This window comes from Carcharodon carcharias, chromosome 18 (assembly GCF_017639515.1).
Source record: "Carcharodon carcharias isolate sCarCar2 chromosome 18, sCarCar2.pri, whole genome shotgun sequence".
Taxonomy (NCBI): domain Eukaryota; kingdom Metazoa; phylum Chordata; class Chondrichthyes; order Lamniformes; family Lamnidae; genus Carcharodon; species Carcharodon carcharias.
The window spans coordinates 106580114-106603984 of NC_054484.1; positions in this window are offsets into that span (position 1 = coordinate 106580114).

Genomic DNA, 23871 nt, shown 5'->3' on the forward strand with positions numbered 1-23871 from the left:
TAGAGAATATAGAACCAATTTGTTCAGCCTCTCAACCTAGGACAACCCTTTCATACCAGGGACAAATCCAGTGAAACTTTGCAGTATTGCATCGAATGCAAGCAAATCCTTCCTTAAACATGGAGATGAAAACTGCACACAGTATTCCAGTTGTGCTCTCACCAAAGCCCTGTCAATTGTAGCAATATTTCTTTATTCCTATTTTCCATTCCCCTTGCAATAAAGGGCAACATCCATTTGCCTTCCTAATTGCTTTCTGTACCTGCATGCTAACTCGTATTCCTTGTACAAGTAGACCCAAACCCCACTGAACATCTACATTTGAAAGTTTAATGCCTTTTTAAAAAAAAAATTCTGCTTTTCTATTCCTGCGACCAAAGTGGACATCCTAACATGCCAGACACCTGCCACCTTGATGCCCACTCACTTAGCATGTCTAAATCTCTTTGCAGCCTCTTTGTGTTCCATTCACAGCTTGGATTCCTGCCTAGCCTAGAACTATCAGCAAACTTTAGATACATTACTGTCTGTCTCTTTGTCTAAGACATTGTAACTATCTGAGGCCCCAGCACCGATCCACAGGTTACAGCCTGCCAACTTGAATATGCCCCATTTATCCCCACTCTTTGCTTCCTGCCTGTTAACCAATCCTCTATTCATGCTAATATATTACCACCAACTCCATGAGCTCTTAACTTGCATTATGCTCCTGTGAAGCACCTTGGAACATTTCATTATGTTGAAGGCACTATATAAATATCAGTAGTTGTTGTTGTTGACTACCACCTGAGACATCAGGCTTAGACAAGGACAGGTGAGCAAAGATCTCCCATTCAGGATTACATTGCTTTGAATTAAGAATGAAATGGGGGTTAAGAAAAAATAATAATTAGCAAGGATTACCCGCAAGATGATAAAGGCAAAAATGGAACTGGAGAATCTGGTAAGTCCACAAGTTCCTGTCAATGTAGTACACTGTAGCTTTCTCTATTCTGTATAAATAATTTCTCGGTTTGTATCTAGATATTGGCCAAATAAAAGCTCGACTATTAATCATATATGCATTGCTTAAACCAGCCCTTGCAAAATTAAAGAGGAGATCAAGAGGCTGGATGAGCAGAGAGATCTCCCAAGTGTGGAATACATGGGAGCTCATGGACGATTACCAACAAATGACTTGAAATGAAAAGGCAACACTGGCACAATATGTTTATCTTTGGACTATTCAAGTTGATCTAAGACAAAGACAAAAAGAAGGTTAAAGGATAAAAGTGAAAGTTCCCGTATCAAAATTGTTTGGTTCCACTCAGGTTCAAAAGAAGGACTTATAGAATATTTTAAAACAATTTAAATGGCCAAGTATCCCAGCATACTTTGCATTAGTCAGAGGGTGGTACGAAGCATGCAGTTAGTGATGGAATCTTGATGCTGCTCTGTGCAAACAAAGGAAGCTTAGAAACAGAGAATGCTGAAGTTCCCATTAGCTGTGTGCACCACATCAAAAGTTGACTTTTACCTAGGTAAGAAAGCCTGGTTGCTTGGAGACCCATATACCCAACATGGGAAACTGCACTCACTAGGATTTGACAGCCAAAAGATAACTAGCACTTCCTATGACAGTTTTTTTTTGCACATTCCTGATGGATCTGGATTCTGTCTTTAGCCAAGATAAGAGAAAAGGTCACAACATCAGCAGTCAGCTATAGAAATGCTAGAATTATGGCATAATCTATGACTAGGAGATAGAATCAGCAGATGAGAACATACAAACTAAGGCAGCCGAATAAGAGCTTTCGTCTCTTGAAAGTTAGAATTCTGGAGGTGGCTGGGGAGGTGGTGGAATAATGGCGTAGTGGTGTTTTTACTGGACTAGTGATCCAGAGCAACGCTCTGGGGACCTGAGTTCAAATCCCATTGTGGTAAATGATGGCATTTGAATCCAATAAAAATATGGAATTCAAAGTTGAATGATGACCATGAAACCATCTGGTTCACTAATGCCCTTTAGGGAAGGAAATCTGCCATCCTTACCTGGTCTCTAGACCCACAGCAATGTGGTTGACCCTTACATGTCCTCTGATGTGGCCTAGTGAGCCACTTAGTTATATCCAACTGCTAAAAAGCCAATAAAAAGGAATGAAACTGGATGGACCACCTGTCATCAAACTAGGCACCAGAAACAACAATGGTAAGCCTAGCCCTGTTGACCCTGCAAAGTCCTCCTTACAAACATTTAGAGGCTTTGCCAAAATTGGGAGAACTGTCCCACAGACTAGTCAGGCAAGAGCCTGACATAGTCATACTCACGGAATCACACTTTACAGATAATGTCCCGGACACCACCATGACAATCCCCGAGTATGTCTGTCCTGGCAGCACAGCAGTGAGGGAGTTGCCCTGGGAGTCCTCAACATTGACCCCCATGAAGTCTCATGGCTTCAGGCCAAACATGGGCAAGAAAACCTCCTGCTGATTACCATGTACCACCTCCTCCCCCCCTTCTAGTTGAACACCACTTGGAGGAAACAGTGAGGGTGGCAAGGGTACACAATGTACTCTGGGTTGGGGACTTCAATATCCATCACCAAGAGTGGCTCAGTAGCACCACTACTGACTGAATTGCTGAGTACTAAAGGATATGGTGCTAGACTGGGTCTGCAGGGTGAGGGAACCAACAAAAGGGAAAACATACTTGGCCTCATCCTCATCAACCTGCCTGTCGCAGATACATCTGTCCAGGACAGAGTCGGAAGGAGTGACTACTGAACAGTCCTTGTGGAGATGAAATCCCATCTTCACATGATACCCTCCATCATGTTGTGTGGCACTACCACCATGCTAAATGGGATAGATTTCGAACAGATCTAGTAACTCAAGACTGGCGCTGTGGACTATCAGCAGCAGCAGAATTGTACTTGAACACAATCTGTAACCTCATGGCCCGGCATATCCCCCACTCTACCATTACCATCAAGCCAGGGGATCAACCCTGGTTCAATGAAGAGTGCAGGAGCAACACCAGGCATACCTGAGAATGAGGGGTCGACCTGGTGAAGCTATAACACAGGACTACTAGCATGCCAAACAGCATAAGCAGCAATTGATAGACAGAGCTAAGTGATTCCACAACCAACGGATCAGATCTAAGATCTGCAGTCCTGCCACATCCAGTCATGAATGGTGGTGGACATTTAAACAATTCATTGGAGAAGAAGGCTACACAGATATCCCCATGCTCAATGATGGAGAAGCCCAGCACATCCGTACAAAAGATAAGGCTGAAGAATTTGCAACAATCTTCAGCCAGAAGTGCCAAGTGGATCATCCATCTTGGTCTTCTCCAGAGGTCTCCAGCATCAAAGATGCCAGTCTTCAGCCAATTTGATTCACTCCATGTGATATCAAGAGACAGCTGAAGGCACTGGATACTGCAAAGACTATGGGCCCTGACAATATTCCGGCAATAGTCCTGAATACTTGTGCTCCAGGATATGTTGTGCCCCTAGCCAAGCTGTTCCAGTACAACTACAACACTGGCACCTACCTGGAAATGTGGAAAATTGTCCAGGTATGTCCTGTACACAAAAAGCAGGACAAATCCAACCTGACAAATTACCGCCTCATCAGTCTACCCTCGATCATCAGTAAAGTAATGGAAGGGGTCACCAACAGAACAATTAAGCAGCACTTGCTTAGCAATAACCTGCTCACTGATGCTCACTTTGGGTTCTGCCAGGATCAGTGAGCTTGTGCCCTCATCACTGCCTTGGTTCAAACATGAACAAAAGGCCTGAAATCCTGAGATGAAGTGAGAGTGACTGCCCTTGACATCAAGGCAGCATTTGACCGAGTGTGGCATCAAGGAGCCCTAACAAAGCTGGAGACAATGGGAATCGGGGGAAAACTCTCCACTGGTTGGTGTCATACCTAGCACAAAGGACAATTGTTGTGATTGTTGGAGGTCAGTCATCTCAGCTCCAGGACATCACTGCAGGAGTTCCTCAGGGTAGTGTCCTTGGCCTGACTATCTTCAACTCATTCATCAATGATCTTCCTTCCATCATAACAACAGAAGTGGGGATGTTCGCTGATGATTGCACAATGTTCAGCACCATTTGCAACTCCTCAGATACTGAAGGAGTCCATGTCCAAAAGCAGCAAGACCTGGACAAAAGCAAAATATCTTGGAAATCTGAAATAATCTGGAAAAGCTGGAAAAACTCAGCAGGTCTTGTAGCATCTCTGGAGAGAGAAACAGTTAATGTTTTGAGTCTGTTTGACTCTTCCTCAGAGGTAAAGAGAAGTAGTAATATGATGGATATTATACTGTTTGAGAGGGGGTGGAGCAGATGGAACTAGATAGGTCAGGGATAGGTGACAGCTAAGGAGAGATTGACAAGGATGTCATGGACACAAGACAAAGAGAGTATTAATGGCAGTGGTAAAGAATAAAGAAGGTGCTGATAGTGGCATAAATGTAAGTAAGCAGAAGGTGTTAATAGCCGAGACAGTCACTGAAGAAGGAAATGTGGCTGTGAAAGCGAGTTTTGGTAAACACCTTGTCAAACACCAGGAGGGAAATGGGGGGTAGGGAGGGTATATGGTGGTCTGGGGGGTTGCCGGGAGGGAGGGGGTGGGGTTAGCTGGTGGGTCAGGAGGGTAGTCAGCGGGTGGATGGGGGACGGTTGTTGGTCAGGGGTTCCACTGGGGGGTCAGTATTACAATTACCCATGAATTAGAAGTGATTTTAATTCTTCTATCTTTTCCTGGGTAAGTATTCTGGTAAGACAGTCAAAACCATCCAAAAACTGTGAGTTAAATCAGAATTCCAGATGGTTCCCAGTGCACAGAGTTGCCCATCAACAGTTTGAACTTCCCAGACAATTGCCGTTGCAATTGTTACGTGGCAACCTCCATGGATCTCCTGGATACCACCCCCTGGAGATTGGAATTGATGGGCCATACAATCATAGAACAGACAGCACACACAGAGGCCATTTGGCCATTGTGCCTCTCCTGGCTCTTTGGCAGAGCTATCCAATTTAATCCCACTACCCTGCTCTCTCTCCATGAGTCTTGTCATTATTTTGTAATTCTGTTTTGTAAGAAACTATTAAATCTGCTTCCACTACCCTTTCAGGCAGTGATTCCAGATCACAGCTCACTGTGCAAATAAGTTTCCTTATGTCACCTCAGGTTTGTTTGTCAAATACCTTAAATCTGTACCCTCAGGTTATCAAGCGCTCACAGCCAGCTGTCAGCTGGCAAACTCAATGATGTGAAGGAGCAGAGGGGATATTTCCAGGCAACTCATTATTTACCCACATTGAGCAAAGAAAAGGGAAAGACATACCAATAGTGCCAAGACTCTACTTCAAAACAGAAGGTGTTAATACAGGAAAGAACAATAGCAACAAGTATCTAATTAATTTTTACAGTTCCATCCTGTATACAATGCCCAAGAAAAAGCTACAGAAAAATGACAGACAAAATAATGCATTTATTGTAGAATGTGAAGGGCCAAGTATTGTATTAAAAATGAATAACTAAAATATATTGAAATCAAAACTGTAGTGCTACTTTTAGATACGCTGTGATAACATCTTCCTGCTTCTATGTGTTAGCAGCATTTTGAATACAGTGGGAAGATTTTCTCTCATCATTATTTCTGGTAAAATTGTAAGAGAGGGAGTGGGACCAGAGCAGCAATACAGACAGAATGGAAAGGCCAGAATCTGAGTTGGCACCCAGTTCTTTAACCTCTTCCCCCAAGCACTATGTATGTTCAGATGGTGCAAATCAGGATGAAATCCTGGCAGAACGACATCGATATGCACCTAAAGTGACTTACAGATGGAAATTAATCCCAGAGTGGCATTCGAAAAGGGGCAACTTAAATCTGTTACTCGTTTTTACAATGTTAATTTTTTTTGAGCTGGAACAACAGGTCCTGAGATATATCAACAAGGAGCTAGACCCACATCCAACCAAATCCAGTAATGCTGGAAATTGAAAACAATCTTAACCCTGGGATTTAGGACAGTTTGAGGTGTGTAGTAGACCACAGGTTTGCCATATGATCTAACAGTGGACTGAGGGCCCATGTACTTAGGGCCCATGCGTTTGGTTTTATTTGAGAAAGGGATCCAAGGGAATTAACTCTCTAAATTTTGGTTTATTTTTAAATGAGTGGGTATTTTTGACTTTGAATGATAATGTAAAATGGAAGATATCAGAAGCTTGTGAAACATGTCTCCCTATTTTTACATCTGTTGAAGTCAATGATTATTGTTTTTTTGCTTTTTTTAAATTCATTCATGGGATGTGTGCTTGGCTGGCTGGGTCAGCATTTATTGCCCATCCCTAATTGCCCTTGAGAAGGTGGTGGTAAGCTGCCTTCTTGAAGCACTGAGTCTATGTAGTATAGGTGCAGACCCCACAGTGCCAGTGGTGAGGGAGTTCCAGGATTTTGACCCAGCGACAGGGAAGGAATGGCGATATATTTCCAAGTCAGGGTGGTGAGCGGCTTGGCGGGGAACTTCCAGGTGGTGGTGTTCCCATGTGTGTGTTGCCCTGGTCCTTTTAAATGGTGGTGGTCGTGGGTTTGGAAGGTGCTATGCAAGAAGCCTTGTTAGGTTCCTGCAGTGCATCTTGTAGATGGTACACACTGCTGCTACTGTGTGTCAGTGTGGTGGGAGTGAATGTTTGTGGAAGAGGTGCCAACAAAGCGGGCTGCTTTGTCCTGGATGGTACCAAGCTTATTGAGCGTTGTTGGAGCTGCACTCATCCAGGCGAGTGGAGAGTATTCCATCACATTCCTGACTTGTGCCTTATAGATGGTTGGTGGCTTTGAGGAGTCGCAGGTGAGTCAGCAGGTCATTTACAGTCAGAGAATATGAGAGAAACAGCGTGGCCATTTACAGCGAGAGAGTGTGAGAGAAACAACGTGGTAATTTACAGTGAGTGTGAGAGAAACAACATGGTAATTTACAGTGAGAGAGTGTGAGAGAAACAACATGGTAATTTACAGAGAGAGAGTGTGAGAGAAACAACATGGTAATTTACAGTGAGAGAGTGTGAGAGAAACAATGTTTTAATTTAAAGTGAGAGAGACAGCGTGGCCATTTACAGCGAGAGAGTGTGAGAGAAACAACGTTTTAATTTACAGTGAGAGAGACAGCATGGCCATTTACAGTGAGAGAGTGTGAGAGAAACAACGTGGTAATTTACAGAGAGAGAGTGTGAAAGAAACAGCGTGGTCATTTGCAGTGAGAGTGTGTGAGAGAAGCAGAGTGGTCATTTATAGGGAGCAATTGCGAGAGGAGCTGAGCCTTTAACAGTGAGATAGTGAAAGAAGAGTGTGAAACCATTAAAGAGCGCAAGAGGGAAAAGAGTGTGGAGAGCAGCTGATTGGTGAGTCAGATTGGTGAGTATTTCCAGTCTTTAAAGCAAAGTAATGTCTTTAGTTTAGGTTTAGATCTCTAGTCTCTTTTTCTCTTTTTTTTAAAGATAGCTTGTTAAATACAAGATCTATACTGTTGTGTATAAAAAGTAATTATAATAAAATGTAAAGAGTGGGGATACTAGAGTAATTAATTAGTAAATTGAATAAAATATGATAGCAATGGCAGGACAGGTGTTGTGTTGCTGCTGCAGCATGTGAGAGCTGCTGGACACCAAGGTGATCCAGAGCAAACACATCTGTACCAGGTGTTTGTAGCTCAAGGAACTTCTAATCCGAGTTGAGGAGCTGGAGTCTGAGCTGCAGACATTGCGCCACATCAGGGAGAGGGAATGTTACCCGGACACTTGGCTCCAGGAGGCAGTCACACCCCCTCAGATTAGGTCATTCAAACTGGGTCAGTGATCAGGGACAGGAGGGTGTGACTGTGGGTGAAGCAGGTGTGGGGACCCAGGGGGTAGCGTTCGAGGAGCCTTGGCCCCTGCAATTGTCCAACAGTTACAAGATTCTTGCAAACTGTGTGGATGGGAGCGGGGAATGCAGGGAGGATGAACGAACTGACCACTGCACCATGGTACAGGGAGCCATTCAGTTGGAGGGCAGAAATGGGAATGTAGCAATGGTAGGGGTCAGTATAATTAGGGGGATAGGTACTGTTGTCTGCAGCCGTGAACATGAGTCTCGAAGGCTGTGTTGCCTGCCTGGTGCCAGGGTTAAGGACATCTCCTCCAGGCTGGAAAGGAACTAGGAGTGGGAGGGGAGGGATCCAGTTTTCGTTGTCCATGTTGGTACCAACAACATGGATTGGACTAGAAAGGAGGCTCTGCTGAAAGAATTTGAACAGTTAGGAGCTAAATTAAAAAGCAGAGCCTCCAAGATAATAATCTCAGGATTGCTACCTGAGCCACAGGCAAACTGGCATAGCGTAAATAAAGCCAAGAAGTTAAATGCATGGCTTAGAGATTGGTGTGGGAGGAATGGGTTTCAGTTCATGGGGCACTGGCACCAGTACTGGGGTAGAAGGGAGCTGTTCAGGTGGGACGGGCCTTGCTTGAACCATGCTGGGACCAGTGTCCTGGCAAATCGAATAACTAGGGCTGTAGAGAGGTCTTTAAACTAAATAGAAAGGGGGAGTATTCTGGAAAGAGGATATGTAGGCTTACAAAGCAAAAGGACATGGCAGCCATGCAGGGCAGCTATTTAGGTAATGATACCCAGAGTGTGACAGGAAGGGAGAGAGTGTACAAACATAAAAAAAAGCAGCAAATAGGGACAAAGGAGAAAAAAATGGTAAAATTAATGGCTCTTTACTTAAATGCACGTAGCATTCGGAACAAAGTAAATGAATTAACGGCACAAATAGAGGTTAATGGGTATAATCTTATAGCCATTATGGAGACATGGTTACAAGGAGATCAAAGCTGGGAACTAAATATTCAGGAGAATGTGACTTTTTGAAAGGGCAGGCAGGAAGGGAAAGGTGGTGGGGTAGCTTTGTTAGTACGCGATGGAATAAGTATTATGGCAAGAAAGGATGTTGGATAGGAAGATGTAGAAGCCATATGGGTGGAGGTAAGAAATAACAAAGGGATGAAGACACTAGTGGGAGTAGTCTATAGGCCTCCTAACAGTAGCTATACTGTAGGACAGAGAATAAATCAGGCGATAATGAGGGCATTTAAAAAAGGCAGTACATTAATCATGGGTGACATTAATCTTTCTGTAGATTGGGAACATCAAATTGGCAGAGGTAGACATGAGCAAGAATTCATAGGGCAGAATTTTGACCTTGGTTGGCGTGTGGACCCCACCAGCTCAGAGGTGGGTGGGCAGCCGACCCCCGCCACTGAAATGGGGCCCGCCGCCATTTTAAGTGGGCGGGCCAATTAAGGTCCACCCAGCGGCCTGCCCGACAGGAAGTGCTATGCGGGGGGAGGGGGGTGGATTCCCCAACTGTCAAAGTGCGCTCTTTCGCGCATGCTTGTGAAAGAGAGCACTGCTCCCTGAGACTAAGTGCTGTCTCAGGGAGATTACTGACAGTCTAAAATACTTTACAAATAGAAAAATAAAAGAATTATTAACATGTCCCCCTCATGTGACAATGTCACAGAGATGAGACATGTTAATAAGAAGCACAGCAAGTTTATTAAAGTTTTTAAAAGAGACATGAAACTTCATCCTGCCAGTGGATGAGGTTTCATGTATTATCAGAAACCCACTGGGGCTCCTGGCCTTTCTGCCAGCCTTAAGGTTAGACAGGCAGGTCATTAATTATCTTAATGACCCTGTCAATGGCCTCAATTGCTCATGACTCTCAACAAAGTTATATCCCAGTGAGAAAGAAGGATTCCATGAGGGGGATAGCCAAGGAAATTAAGGATAGTATCAAATTGAAAGAAAAGATATACAATGTGACAAAGATTAGTGGTAAGCCAGAGGATCCCATGAATGAATTAAAAAAATAGAAGACAGAGATGGGATGGCAACCTGTAACTAATGGAGTGCCACAGTGATCAGTGCTGGGGCCTCAATCATTTACAATATATATGAATGACTTGGATGAGGGAAGCGAATGTACAATCGCCAAGTTTGCAGATGACACAAAAATAGGTGAGAGGGCAAGTGAAGAGGATGACACAAGGAATCTACAGAGAGATATAGACAGGTTAAGTGAGTGGGCAGAAACTTGGTAGATGGAATATAATGTGGGAAAATGTGAGGTTATGCACTTTGGCAGGAAGAATAGAGGAGCTGAATATTATTTAAATGGAGAAAGACTGCAGAAAGCTGTAGCACAGAGGGATTTGGGAGTCCTTGTGCATGAATCCCAAAAAGCTAACATACAAGTTCAGCAGGTAACAGGGAAGACAAATGGAATATTGGCCTTTATTTCAAAGGGAATAGAGTCTAAATATAGAGAAGTCTTGCTAAAACTATACAAGGCACTAGTTAGACCACACCTAGAATACTGTGAACACTTTTGGTCCCCTTTTCCAAGGAAAGATATACTGGCATTGGAGGCAGTCCAGAGGAGGTTCACTAGGTTGACCCCAGGTATGGACGGATTTTCTCATGAGGGGAGGTTGAGTAGGTTGGGCCAGTACTCATTGGAGTTCAGAAGAATGAGAAGCGAGCTTATTGAAACATATAGGGCAGGATTTTCCCCTCGATTGGGGCTGTGCCGCCATTTTACATGGGCAGGCCAATTAAGGCCGGCCCAGCGTGACACCCACCAGGAAGCCCCTGTGCGGGCGGTGGGGGGCGGGGGGGGGCGGGGTGGTGTTCCCTGAGCCGGGCGTGCGCTCTTTCACCTTAAGGTTGGACGGGCAGGTCCATTAATTAGTTTAATGACTGTCAATGGCCTCAATTGGCCATTGACAAGTCAGCAGGCTCACAGCTGATTCAGCTGAGCTCCCGCCTACCTGAAAATTTAAATGTGGTGGGAGATGTCAGGAGTTCCACCTGATGTCATCCAGTATCATTTTACATATCGGCGAGTGGGCCCCACCCCCTGCTCTCCGACCGGAAATCTTGGCCATAAGATTCTTAGGAGGCTTGACAGGGTAGATGCTGAGAGGTTGTTTCCCCTTGTGAGTGAGTCTAGGACCAAAGGGCATAATCTCAGAGTAAGGGGGCACCCTTAAAACAGAGATGAGGAGGAATTTCTTCTCTCAGAGGGTAGTCAATCTGGAATCCTTTACCGCAGAGGGCTGTAGAGGCTGAGTCATTAAGTATATTCAAGGCTGAAATGGACAGATTTTTAATCAGTAAGGGAACCAAGGGTTATAGGGGAAAGGCAGGAAAGTGGAGTTGAGGATTATCTGATCAGCCATGATCTCATTGAATAGCAGAGCAGACTCGATGGGCTGAATGGCCTACTTCTGCTTCTACGTCTTATGGTGTTATGGAGTCACTTGCTGCAGGATTCCTAGTCTCTGATCTGCTCTTGTGGCCACAGTATTTATATGGCTAGCCCAGTTCAGTTTCTGGCCAATGGTAACCCCCAGGATGCTGATACTGGGGGAATCAACGATGGTAATGTCAAGGGTGTTCTAGCATAATGTTAGATATGAATGGTACAAGCAACATGCTTTACTGTGAGCAATGAAATGATGTTAATATTGAAATAGAAAGTGAATGAACTGTCACCGACTGAATACTATAACTACATTCAAAATTTATGCACTGTTGTGTTAATCCCCTCAATATTTCAATATGATTAATTAAACAAATATATTAAAGATCTTGTAATTTGCAAGGAGCAAGGGTGAAATAAAATGACCACTGGGAGTTTGGTTATTTTTAAGTTTGTCACAAATGTACAGGAAGATGTATTAAACTAAAATATGCTGAGAGCTTTAAACAAAGTCACAATTAGTTTCAGCCCAGTATTGATGGAAGTAGCAAAGAGCACAGTTAGCATTATGGATGATTGAAACTTAGTAAAAAGATTGACATTTAATCAAATTAATCAAATATTGTCACAAACTATAAGAACAAACATTGAATTGTTTATGGAAATCATTTTAGCCATAAATGCCAATCTTTCTCTCACTGCAATCAATTACTTCTACAATATAGAATGTATTTTTAACAAAATTAAACTCCACCAACAACAGTTAAAAATGGTGTTAGTTACATTGATGGAAGACTTTGGGATGACATGACTAAAATAAAATTCACAAAAAGGAAGAATTAGTAAACTGTTTTGGAGTTGGAAATTGCACCTCTAAGAATTCCAAGGCCAGGATTTTCCAGCCCTGTCTTGGTGGGACCAGCCACTGGAGATTCAGCAGCCCAGCCACAAGTCCACTGACTTTTGGTGGGACCAGACGATCCCAGCAGCAGGCAGGACTGGAAAATCTCGCCAGGAGACTACGGGCAGGATTTCCCCCTCGGTGATTTGGGGGCGGAGCCCGCTGGCCGAGGGGAAAATGACACGGGATGATGTCAGGAGGAATCCCTGACGTCATCCCGGTCCCTTTAAATGTTTAGGAAGGCGGGTGGACAGCGAAATCAGCTGTTCACCCGCCGACCTGTCAATGACCAATTGAGGCCATTGACAGGGTCAGTAAGATAATTAAAGACCTGCCCGTCCAACCTTAAGGCTGACGGACAGACCAGGACCCCCAGCGGGTTTCTGATAATACATGAATCCTCATCCACTGGCGGGATGAAGTTTCATGTCCGTTTTTTAAACGGTTAATAAATTTTATGTGTTTATTATTAATATGTCCCATCGCGTGTGACATTGTCACATGAGGGGGACATGTTAATAATTTTAATATTTCTCTATTTTTTGACTTTTCTTACCTGTCAGTAAACTCCCTGAGACAGCACTTTGCCTCAGGGAGCAGTGCGCATGCACCAAAGAGCGCACTTTGACAGATGGGGAAGCGTAGCGCTCCCTGTCGGGCAGGCCGCTGGGTGGGCCTTAATTAGCCAGCCCACTCAAAATGGCGGCAGGCCCCATTTCAGTGGCAGGGGTCAGCTGTCCACTCATCGCCGAGCCGGTGGGGCCCACCCGCCCACCAAGAGCAAAATTCTGCCCTATAAGACCAAGTTCTACCTCTTAAGCAACTGTATGGGGTGAATTTCTTCACCATTTACAGTTCTAGAACATGATAGAACATGGTGGGAAACTTTGTGCACAAGAGAAGTCAGTTGGGAGCTGGTTCTATCCACTTCTGCAAGTTTCCTTGCTCTTCTACTACTGACCTGCAACCTCCCCATTGACCTGCCCTGGCCTCATTTGACTCTTAATTTTAGGCAGTCCCTCAGAACGACTTTCTTCTGCTCTGGGGTTGACTATGAAGCCCAATGCTGGATCCACCACAGGAGGGTTTGATGAGGTAGATGGGTGGGTTGCTCCGATTGTGGTATACTCCTTCTACTGTTTGCATTTGGCCTCCACTTGGGTCTGTCCGAGACATTCAAAATGGCCGGCCCCTCCGTGGATGCTTCTTTTCCAGTTTGGGTGGTCTCGAGCACGAGATTCCCACTTATTGGCGAAGATGTTGCACTTTTTCAGGGAGGCTTTGAGGACATCTCAGAAACGTTACCTCTTGCCCTCCTGGTAACTGCTTGCCATGATGATGCTTAGTGTAGAGGGCTTGTTGTGGGAGTCTTGTGTCAGGCATGCAGGCGATGTGGCCCATCCAACGTAGCTGATTAGTCATAACCCACATCAGAGTGAAGCACCTCCAGGTTTCCTGGAACTTGGCTGCTGCTGCAACCTGGGTAAGTTAGACACAGTCGGGTGCAGCAGCGATCATGTTCAGCTGTTCAAAGCGGAAGCCAGGAGTCTTTCAATTCCAATTTCTGCAGGTAGAAAAAGATTTTTAAAGCAGTTTCTTTTTCCCACCCACCATTCAGACTACAGACAGCTGCACTTACTTCAGATTGCTTCTCAATGGGATGGAACACCATCAGTCTTTCAGACCCTGTTCCCCCATTCAAGCCCTCAAGGATTCTCAAGGCCATGTACAAAGTCCCTATGGGTAGCCATTATCTTGCTTCTTCTGGATTCCCCCTGTGGCCTACGATTATTGGGGGAGGTTGGTTACTTATGTTCTACAAAAAGGCTTATCAGACTGAAGTGTTCCCTCCTGTCATGCCAGCTTGTAACTTGGCGTGAGTAGTGATTGAAGGTATAAGCTTTCAATTAAGTGTTACAATCAAGGGGATGCCCTCTCCTTCCTGTGTCATTGGGCTCAAGTCTTCTTTGGGCATGACTAATTATTATAGCCCCTTCTTGCCAAACTTGTCAACAGTGTTAGCACCTTTATTCCTACTATTGAAAAAGAACAAACGTTGGTCATGGAATTCTCAACAAGAAGAAGCCTTTGTGAAAGTTAAGAAGCTATTACATTCATCATGTCTTCTAGTACATTATGACCCATCAAGAGACTTAATATTAACCTGTGATGCATCTCCTTACAGTTTGGGAGCTGTGTTGTCGCACAGAATGAAAGATGGTTTTGAAGGGCCAATTGGCTATGTCTCCAGAATCCTCTCTGCAGCCCAAGAAATGTTATTCCCAAATAGAAAAGGAAGGTTTGTCGGTGGAATTTGGAGTGAAGAATTTCCACCAGTATCTGCATGGATGACATTTCACCATTGTATCGGACCATAAATCATTAATGGGCTTATTCAGTGGGGATAAAGCCATTCTGCTAATAGCCTCAGCAAGAATTCAGTGTTGGGCTTTGAGTTTATTGGCATATGAGTACATTTTTATACACTGCCCTGGCTTGCATATTGCAAATGCAGACACACTCAGTCATCTACCGTGACCAGATGGCATTGTATATGCTCCAGTGTGACAAGAAGCTGTGCTTGTACTGAATGTCTTGGGCTCTTCGCCTATGTGTAAGAAGCAAATTAGAAATTGAACAAACAAGGATCCAATTTTGTCAAAAGTCCAAGACCAAGTATTGCAAGGATGTTCAAAACCACCTGCATCTGAAGAAATGAGACCATTCCATGCCTGTAAAACAGAGCTAAGTTTAAGATGGAATCTTGTTGTAAGGATCAAGAGTTGTCGACCCTTCACAAGGAAGAGAACCACTTTTGACAGAGTTTCACAATGCGCATCCAGGCATATCGAAGATGAAGATGCTTGCGCAAAGCTATGTCTGGTGGTCAGGCATAGGCAATTAAATTGAAAGCATGGTCAAGCACTCTCTCCAGTGTCAGCAACAACAGACACCCCTGTTTCAGCTCCACTTCATCTGTGGGAGTGGCCTGGTTGACCCTGGGTTAGACTACATATCGATTATGTAGAACCATTGCCACGTACCATGCTTTTATTGATCATCGATGTGTGTTCTAAGTGGATGGGTGTGTATGAAGTTAGATCACCAACACTGAGGGCAACTATTGAAAAGATGCTCCAATGTTTTGGTATACATGGCCGACCATAAGCCATTGTTTTGGATAATGGTACAGTCTTCAGTAATATAGAATTTCAGAGATTCATGAGTTTAAATGGAATCAGACATTTTAAACAGCATCATATCATCCCTCATCAAATGGGTTAACAGAAAGAGCAGTGCAAACTTTCAAATCAGGAATGAAGAGATTATCCGAAGGTGCTCTAGAAACTCAATTTTTACATTTTGTTCTCAATTATTGTATGACTCCTCATGCAGCTGTGGGTACAACAATGTCTGAACTATTGATAAAACACTGCCTACGTACAAGGTTAAGGGAAACGTAGAGAAGAATCAAAATAACCAAAAATTGAATCACGATATTCATAGCAATGCTCAAAGACTTACTGTGGGAGATACAGTTTTCATGTAGAATTTTGGAAATTGAACTTGCTGGGTTCCTAGTATAATTGTCTCTGAAACAGGACCCTTGTCATTCCAAGTGGAAGACTGAATTGTTTGAAAACATGTGGATCATCTAAGGAGTGGAGAGACATTCCGACAACCAACTATTCCGCCTGTATTTAATATCAAACCTTTAATCCCTGAGGTGACAGATCGGCCTCGAATAGACATACCTATGTCTCTGTTGAATTCCCTAATCCTGAACGGCCACTTTCCAAGGATGTACCTGATGCTGCAGTTCCTGATCACGTTGATCCAGTGGGAGAATCTGAAGTGGTAGAGCTATGCTGCTTTAACTGAATTTGGAAACCACCTCAGAGATTTAACCTTCAGTCCACTTGACCAGTGTATATATGTATATGTTGTGAATTAAAATGTTCTTTGTAAGATCACTGAACATCGCCTCAACTCCCTTGTGGCTAAGGAGACAAAGATAGGTGTGGAAGGTTGTGTCCGTGTGGGTATATCATAAGGATGCTAAGGTGATAGCGTAGGTGCTCAAGGGTCATTTAAAAAATGTTTCTGGGTTAGAACTCTTTCAGGGCTTTTCAGAAATCTATTCAGGATCTGGGTGTTACCAGCAAAGCCAGCATTTGTTGCCTGAATCTAGTTATCTTTGAGAATGTGATGGTGAAATATCTTCTTGAACTGCTGAAGCCGTATGGTGCAGGTGCTCCTACGATTCTATTGGTAGTGAGTTCCAGGAACTTGACCCAACAGTGATGAAGGAATACAAGCCCAAGTCAGGATGATGTGTGACTGTACCAGTAGCTGAGATCAGCTAGCGGAACAGAGTCAAGACAAACTTGGAATCATCCTGGTTAATATTTGAACTAGGAGGTGATGGCTTTACCATCTAAATGCTGTCCCTATCCTTCTAGGTGGTCAATATCACAATTTTGGGAGGTGTTACTGAAGAAAGCTTAACCACCTAGTCTCAGCAGTTACTTCAGTGCAGATTGGAAGGAGTACTGTCTGTTTGGAAGTGGTGCCCTTTGAACAAAACTTTAAATCGAGGTACCATCTGCCTCTTGTGGTAGAAGTTAAGGATCTCGTGACAATATATGAAAAGTTATCATGAGCTTTGTGTCCTAATTAGTATTCCTATCGCGACCATCAAAAAGAGATTAACTAGTCATTCACCTTATTTGCTGTTTGTGATGTTTTACTGTGTGCAGTGGCCACTTCATTTGCCTACAAAACACAATGGGCAGAATTTTCTGGAAAATTCCGCCTTATATTTCAAAAGTTATTTATTGGCTATAATGTATTTTGAGATGTACTGAGGATATGAAAGGCCCTATATAAATTAAAGATTTTTTTTCTTCTTTCTTTTATATTAATACCAGCCTCTCTTCCTCCGGTGAACACACTTCGCTGGGGTATGGTTCCATGAGTGGTATATACCCCTCAGTACTTTGGTCAAGGGACAATTATTTCTGTGAAGGCCTTGACAGTGTATGCCAACTGGCTTTTTGTCATAGAACCAAACCCATTTCTGCCCTTTCTTGACGGGCACAATACAAAACCAGCAGGGATTGTGGGATAGCGATCAGGAGCGATAACCGATTCCAACCAACTAACTAAAGTCACCAAGGCTAACTATGCTGTACCAGTAGCTGAGATCAGCTAGCGGAACAGAGTCAAGACAAACTTGGAATCATCCTGGTTAATATTTGAAACTCTCTGATCCACCTGTGAGACTTTTAGGGGTATTTCCAACATCACACTCTCCCAATGAGCCTGAAAGCGACAAGCTGCTCTTGCAGGAGCACAGGCCAGACTGCTAGGGTGGCAACATTTCTTTGCCCTGTCTATGATCTGCATTTCCTTTGAGCACTGCATACCTGCAGGGAATATAGGATCATGGAATTCCCCATTATATTTTGGCACCAAAGGCCAATGCTGAACATTTTAATACTGTTTCTTTCCATCCATATTTGGTATTAACTCTCATATTGTTTCTCAATAAAGCTTTGTGCAGATAATCACATTTCAAAACAAAAATATGACATAACACGTCATTAGCCAGTGACATTGAATCATTTGGCGAGTGACATTAACATATCCCTGGAGCCCAACCATTGTGCGTTAATGCATATTTAGATTTGCCGGGCTCTATCGTAAAACAATGGTGCCAGAAGGAGTGATGCCTGACTAAACATGCCTGATGATGTGACCCACTAATAGCAGAAAATGAAATGAAACCTGACATATCCACTAGCCCTCTAGCTTTTGCTGGTAAATTAATATCATCATTTTGTAATGGAGCAAAATTTGTAGCAAATTGTTAGATATTAAAATGAAAATTGAATTTAAATAAGATAAATTGCAGTATTTAAGTCAATTGCTGCTGATAATGTTGATCCACCAGTTTAACAACAGGATCATAAACTAAAGTTGCTAATGCTCCTCAGGTGAGGTTTTGACCCAACAGAGATGGAAGAAGTACATCTGATGATCGTCATGACGATTCACAATTGTTCCTCGCATGAGTGTCCATAATATTTTCTTGACAGATCCTCTTGCAGGATCAGAGGACAGATTTAGCACTGTTGTAGTGACAGTGACATTACTCTTCCTGATTAAACTATAAACTTGCATTTATAAATACCCATGTGCTGATATCATATGAATACATTAGCACACTGACACACCAGTGCCTTCTTATGATGCTCCCCTGGCTGTCATTTTAACAGAGAGTTCAATTTATTTAAAATCAATGGGCCAAAACATTTTTATGCTAATAAAGGATGAGAAATTTGATGTAGACACTTTAGTGTGTTGGCAACTAATATATAGTTCACCCAGCTGGAATTAAAAAAGGCTGTGCCAATTAAATTCTTAATATTTTACTTTGGCAAAGTGTAAAGAAGACCTAGTCAATAAAAGTGCTGCATCTAAAATTGAAAAATGCAGAATTTTGGAGATAGCATTTAAGACATTTCAGAACACAAACTGAGTACTGAGCTCCTCATCTGTATTAAGATATATTACAGTTATGCTCATTGCTTTATCCCTATTGCTAAATGACAGGATGGAGATTTAGGAAAGAATAGCAACTTTGGGTTAACTCGGTACTTTTGGTAGGTATTTGCCGTGGACCACTATGACAGTGCCATGGAAGTTAAATTACTGGCGAGTACTGTGAGAATAGCATGGAGATAGGTTTTTAGTTCGTCATTATCTTAAAGGATACCAATATTGATGTCATCAATAGTTGCATTTGAGTCTTCCCAATGACTCAATGCATTTATCCAAACAGTAGTTGAACTTTACTAACCAGGAAGATCCTAGTTTGATAACTATCGTTGTTTAAATTGCATCTGAAGGGGAAATAAACTTTAATCTCCTCTAATCCTAAGGTCCCAAAAAGAGAAAAGAAGCATATTAACTATGAAGAAGGTTATGGGGCTGAGAAAAAGCTCAGCTGTGATAAATACCCACTGATTCTAGAGATCCAGTTAAAAGTTATATTATTTTACAAATAAGGCAGTGGAACCTTTGCTAAGTTTACCCGATTCCCACCAGGGCTTTCAGTAGATCAATGAAAACTCAGGGATTTCCACGCTTCATTCGTCAAAGTTATGACAAGGGATCAGCAGAACCCCAACAAATTCCACCCAAAGATTTAGGCATTCACCAAGGGTCACTGCAGTGGGATATAATTGTGAATCTTTACAATTAGTAGATAGGGCAGCCCCTAAGTTAGCAGCCATAATCCTGGGCAAATAATAAGTAAATCAAATATATTTTGCATTTGTGGATGAGTCAACATATTTTCCCCATAATATTTCTTTTTGGAAGGGAAGTAGATTTGATTCTAATGCCTTTGGAAGCTTTGAGAAGTGAATCCATTTGAAGGCCCTGCATCTTAGAAATGTATCTGCTGAAGACCGGACCTTAACTTATGACGTTTGTGTTATACAACTTGAAGACTTCTGCTCCTATCCCTATAAATTACAACCCTACTCTGATGCTGTTACTATGAGTCAAATAATGATGTGTTGTTCAGCAGCCTTTGGAACCTATATAAACTGTTTTTTTATATCTCTCTCATTTATGCAGAGCCCGAATTTGTCATAAACATTACACTTTGCATAGCTCCTCCTCTATCTGCACCCACAACACAGATTGGAGATATTGATCTCTTGGTAATTCTTTTTTGAAGCACTTTCCAGTTCCAAATCTATGGCTTCTATCAGCTGGAATTGCTCTTGGAATCTAAGGTTGCTGATAGATAAACACTTGCAATCTTTCCTCATTTTTCCAAAGCTCCAGAAATATCTGAGAAGGCATATTAATCACCTGAGACATAATAGTTTCCATTCCTCACGTTGCGTTCCCCATGTATCATGGGTAATGTATCTCGGCAGAAAAATCACACAGCAGCAGGGACACACACCCTGTTAGCATGTGGTGACATCCATCTGGATGACTGCTGTCTTTCAATCATTGTTAATTCTCTTCTTCTGATGATGGGAGACAAGGTTGATGAACCAAGATTAGCAATTAATACGAATAATTAAGAAATATATTACTCATTTCTATTCATAAGCATTAAAGTCTTGCTGTTGGCTCGCCTCTCTTTAATTTGCAACATAAAATTATGTTGCAAATTATGTTGCAAATTTTCAGAGCAATTTTTTTTTGCAGGAAGTGGACTCAGCTGTGTTGATTTTTTTTTCTTTAACCTTTGTCCACAGTTGCAAAGTCTTATGAGGCCATAAGTACCAGAGGGGAGCTACAGTCGGCAACAAATAACAGTAATTCGGGTTTACACTGTGTTTCAAGTATTCATGGTCATGGCTGGAAAATCCTGGGCATCATGTCTAAAATTTTCATCCCCATTGTTGGTCAACAAGCTGCTCTAAGGAACAGGATAATCTTCTAAAATCTGCCCTGATACTTGCAGAAATAAAACAGGGAAAGTATAAGGTCGGCAGCTACCAGCTCCTTTTAACACTCCAAATTTTAAGCAGATATATTTATTAAAAGGATCTCTGATCTCCTCTGGTGTTGCTCACAGTGAGTTGGAAGATATGCCAAAAAAGTTGGAGTGTTTATGCTTCCTTTAGGAAGGTCACTGATTTACAGTGAAGAGATCAAATTCCCTTTTTAACCAATGGTATTCTGTAACTTTCACTGGTACTTTGTAAATTCAATTCCACTTTTCTGCCCATTATTCTGAAAACTGTAAAATTAGTGGCCTTTATCTTATATACATTTTTTTATATATTTATATTTTTATCCCTCAAGTTTTAAATTAAAAAATATCTGAAATATTGGACACAAGTTAGATTTAAATACCCGAGGCCCAAATTTCCTTGAAAATGGTTTCGAATGCCAGGGGAACTGTGACAGAATAGGTGGGAGAGGGTCAGAAATTTCCAGAAATATCAGGAAATACCAAGGTTGCACCCAGAAAAAAAATCTCTAATAGTTCCTTCTGGCACTCAAATGATGATAATGATAACAAAATGGGGTATATATGCTTGGTGTAAAATATTGCCTGAATGGTGTGAAGAACATCTCATATTTGTATTGCACACTCACATTGGAGATGCCTAATGTTCAGTGTATTCATTTAAATAGATGAAGAATTAGGCAGGTGCAATTCTAGTTATGAGCTTTGGCACTAAATTTTCCTCTACTTGTTCACCCTATGCAACATACGCAAGTGTAAAGAGAAACATTTGCCCCAAAGTGTGCTGGCAGTAAAACCTGAATAACGCTACATAAGTTCACTTAATTACTGCTTAACAAGCCCTTTATAAGCAACAGCTACATCCAAGTATTATATATTTATACCCAGGATTAACTTATTGACCTGTTTTTATATGGCAGGTGGCATTTGCCAGGCTGGCCAAATCCACAAGGGAAACTTGGCCAAGCTATCACAATGGTTTTGCAATTTGTATTTTATTATGAGAAGATTTGTGCACTGAATTCAGAAGTAATGAGTCCACTAACGTCTTTAGAGATTTTAAAAAAACTAAATTAAAACATTTATTAACAAAAGAAAAGATAAACAGAGTGCTTGCACACGGACAGGAAGAGAGAACATCCTGAGTGGAGCACAGCCAAAGTGGGTATTCAGAATTTGGTGCAAAGCGAGAATTGGGTGCATAGGGGATGAGATGCTCTTCATATTTTTACCTTGCTATCCAACTTCTTAAATCTTCAGAGTGTGCTGCAGCAGGAGAGGCTACAAGGGAAAGGAATCACTGGTTAAGTAGTGGGTAAGGTATTTCTAATTTAGTTGCTTATAGTTTAAGGTCTTTTTGTGGTTTGCAGTTTGTATATTCTACAGTAACGAGGATCAGGAAAGAAGAGCCCTCAAGTAATTGACTTGAAAGGTTTAATTTAAAGGGATAAGTCATGGCAGAAGAGCTCAAAGCCGTAGTGTGTTCCTCCTGCTCCATGTGGGAAGCTAGGGACATTTCCAGTGCCCGGGACCAACATGTGTGCAGGAAGTGTGTCCAGCTGCAGCTCCTGGAAGCTCGGGATTCAGAGCTGGAACCACGGCTGGGGACGCTGTGGAGCATCCGTGAGTCTGAGAGCATCATGGATAGCACATTTAGAGAGATGGTCACACCGCAGCTGAAGGGACTTGAGGAAGGAAGGGAAAGGGTGACCACCAGGCAGTCCAAGAGAAACAGGCAGGTAGTTCAGGAGTCCCCTGGGGTGCTGCTCGCAAATTGGTGTTTCATTTTGGAGGCTGGTTCCTCCAGGGAGTGCGGACAGAGCCAAGCTACTGGCACCACAAGCAGCCTGTCTGTACAGGAGGGGAGGAAGAGCAATAGTAATAGAGGATTCTATAGTCAAGGGAACAGATAGGCACTACAGTGGCCATCAATGTGACTCCAGGATGGTATGTTGCCTCCCTGGTGCCAGGGTCCGGGATGTCACTGAACGGCTGCAGGGCATCCTGAAGGGGGAGGGTGATAAGGCAGAGGTCATGGTACATATTGGTACCAAAGACATAGGTAGAAAGAGGGATGAGATCTTGCATCAAGAATTCAGGGAGTTAGGCAGTAGACTAAAAAGCAAGATCTCTCAGGTTGTAATCTCTGGATTACTCCCAGTGCCACGTGCTAGCGAGCTCAGAAATAGGAGAATAGCGCAGATGAATACGTGGCTTAAGAGTTGGTGCAGGAGGGAGGCTTTTAGATTCCTGGATCACTGGGACCATTTGCAGGGAAGGTGGGACCTGTACAAGCGGGACGGTCTACATCTGAACCAGAGCGGGACTAACATCCTTGCGGGCGGGTTTGCTAGCGCTGTTGGGAGGAGTTTAAACTAATTCAGCAGGGGAAGGGGACACAGAAGGTTAGCAGAATAGGGACACATCATAATACAGTAAAACAATCAAGTCAGAGGGAGTACAGCTGCATTAAGCTTCAAGGGAGGAAGGCCAGGTGGATGGCCTCTACTTTAATGCCATGAGTATTACAGGTAAAACAGATGAGTTAAGGGTAAGGATTGACATGTGGAATTGTGATATAGTAGCCATCACTGAGACATGGTTGAGGGAAGGGCAGGATTGGCAGCTCAACATTCTGGGACATAGAATCTTCAGGCGAGACAGGTGAGGGGTAAAAGATGTGGAGGTGTTGCATTATTAGTTAAAGAGTCAGTTACTGCAGTAAGGAGAGATGGTATCTTGGAGGGGGCATCGAATGAAGCTTTGTGGGTAGAGCTTAGGAATAAAAAAGGGGCAACCACATTGTTAGGTGTTTATTATAGACCCCCAGCAAGTCAGCGGGAAATTGAGGAGCAAATATGTGCACAATTTGTGGAGGTGTGTAAAAACAATAACAATGGGGTAATTATATTAGGTGATTTCAACTTTCCCAACATTAATTGGGATAGACACAGTGTTAAAGGCTTGGATGCAGTGGATTTCTTGAAATGTGTACTGGAGAACTTTTTAGGTCAATATGTAGAGGGTCCAACAAGGGAAGGTGCATTGCTGGACCTAATTCTGGGGAATGAAGCCGGACAGGTGGCTGAGGTGGTGGTGGGGGAGCATTTTAGTGATAGCAAACACAACATGGTACAATTTAA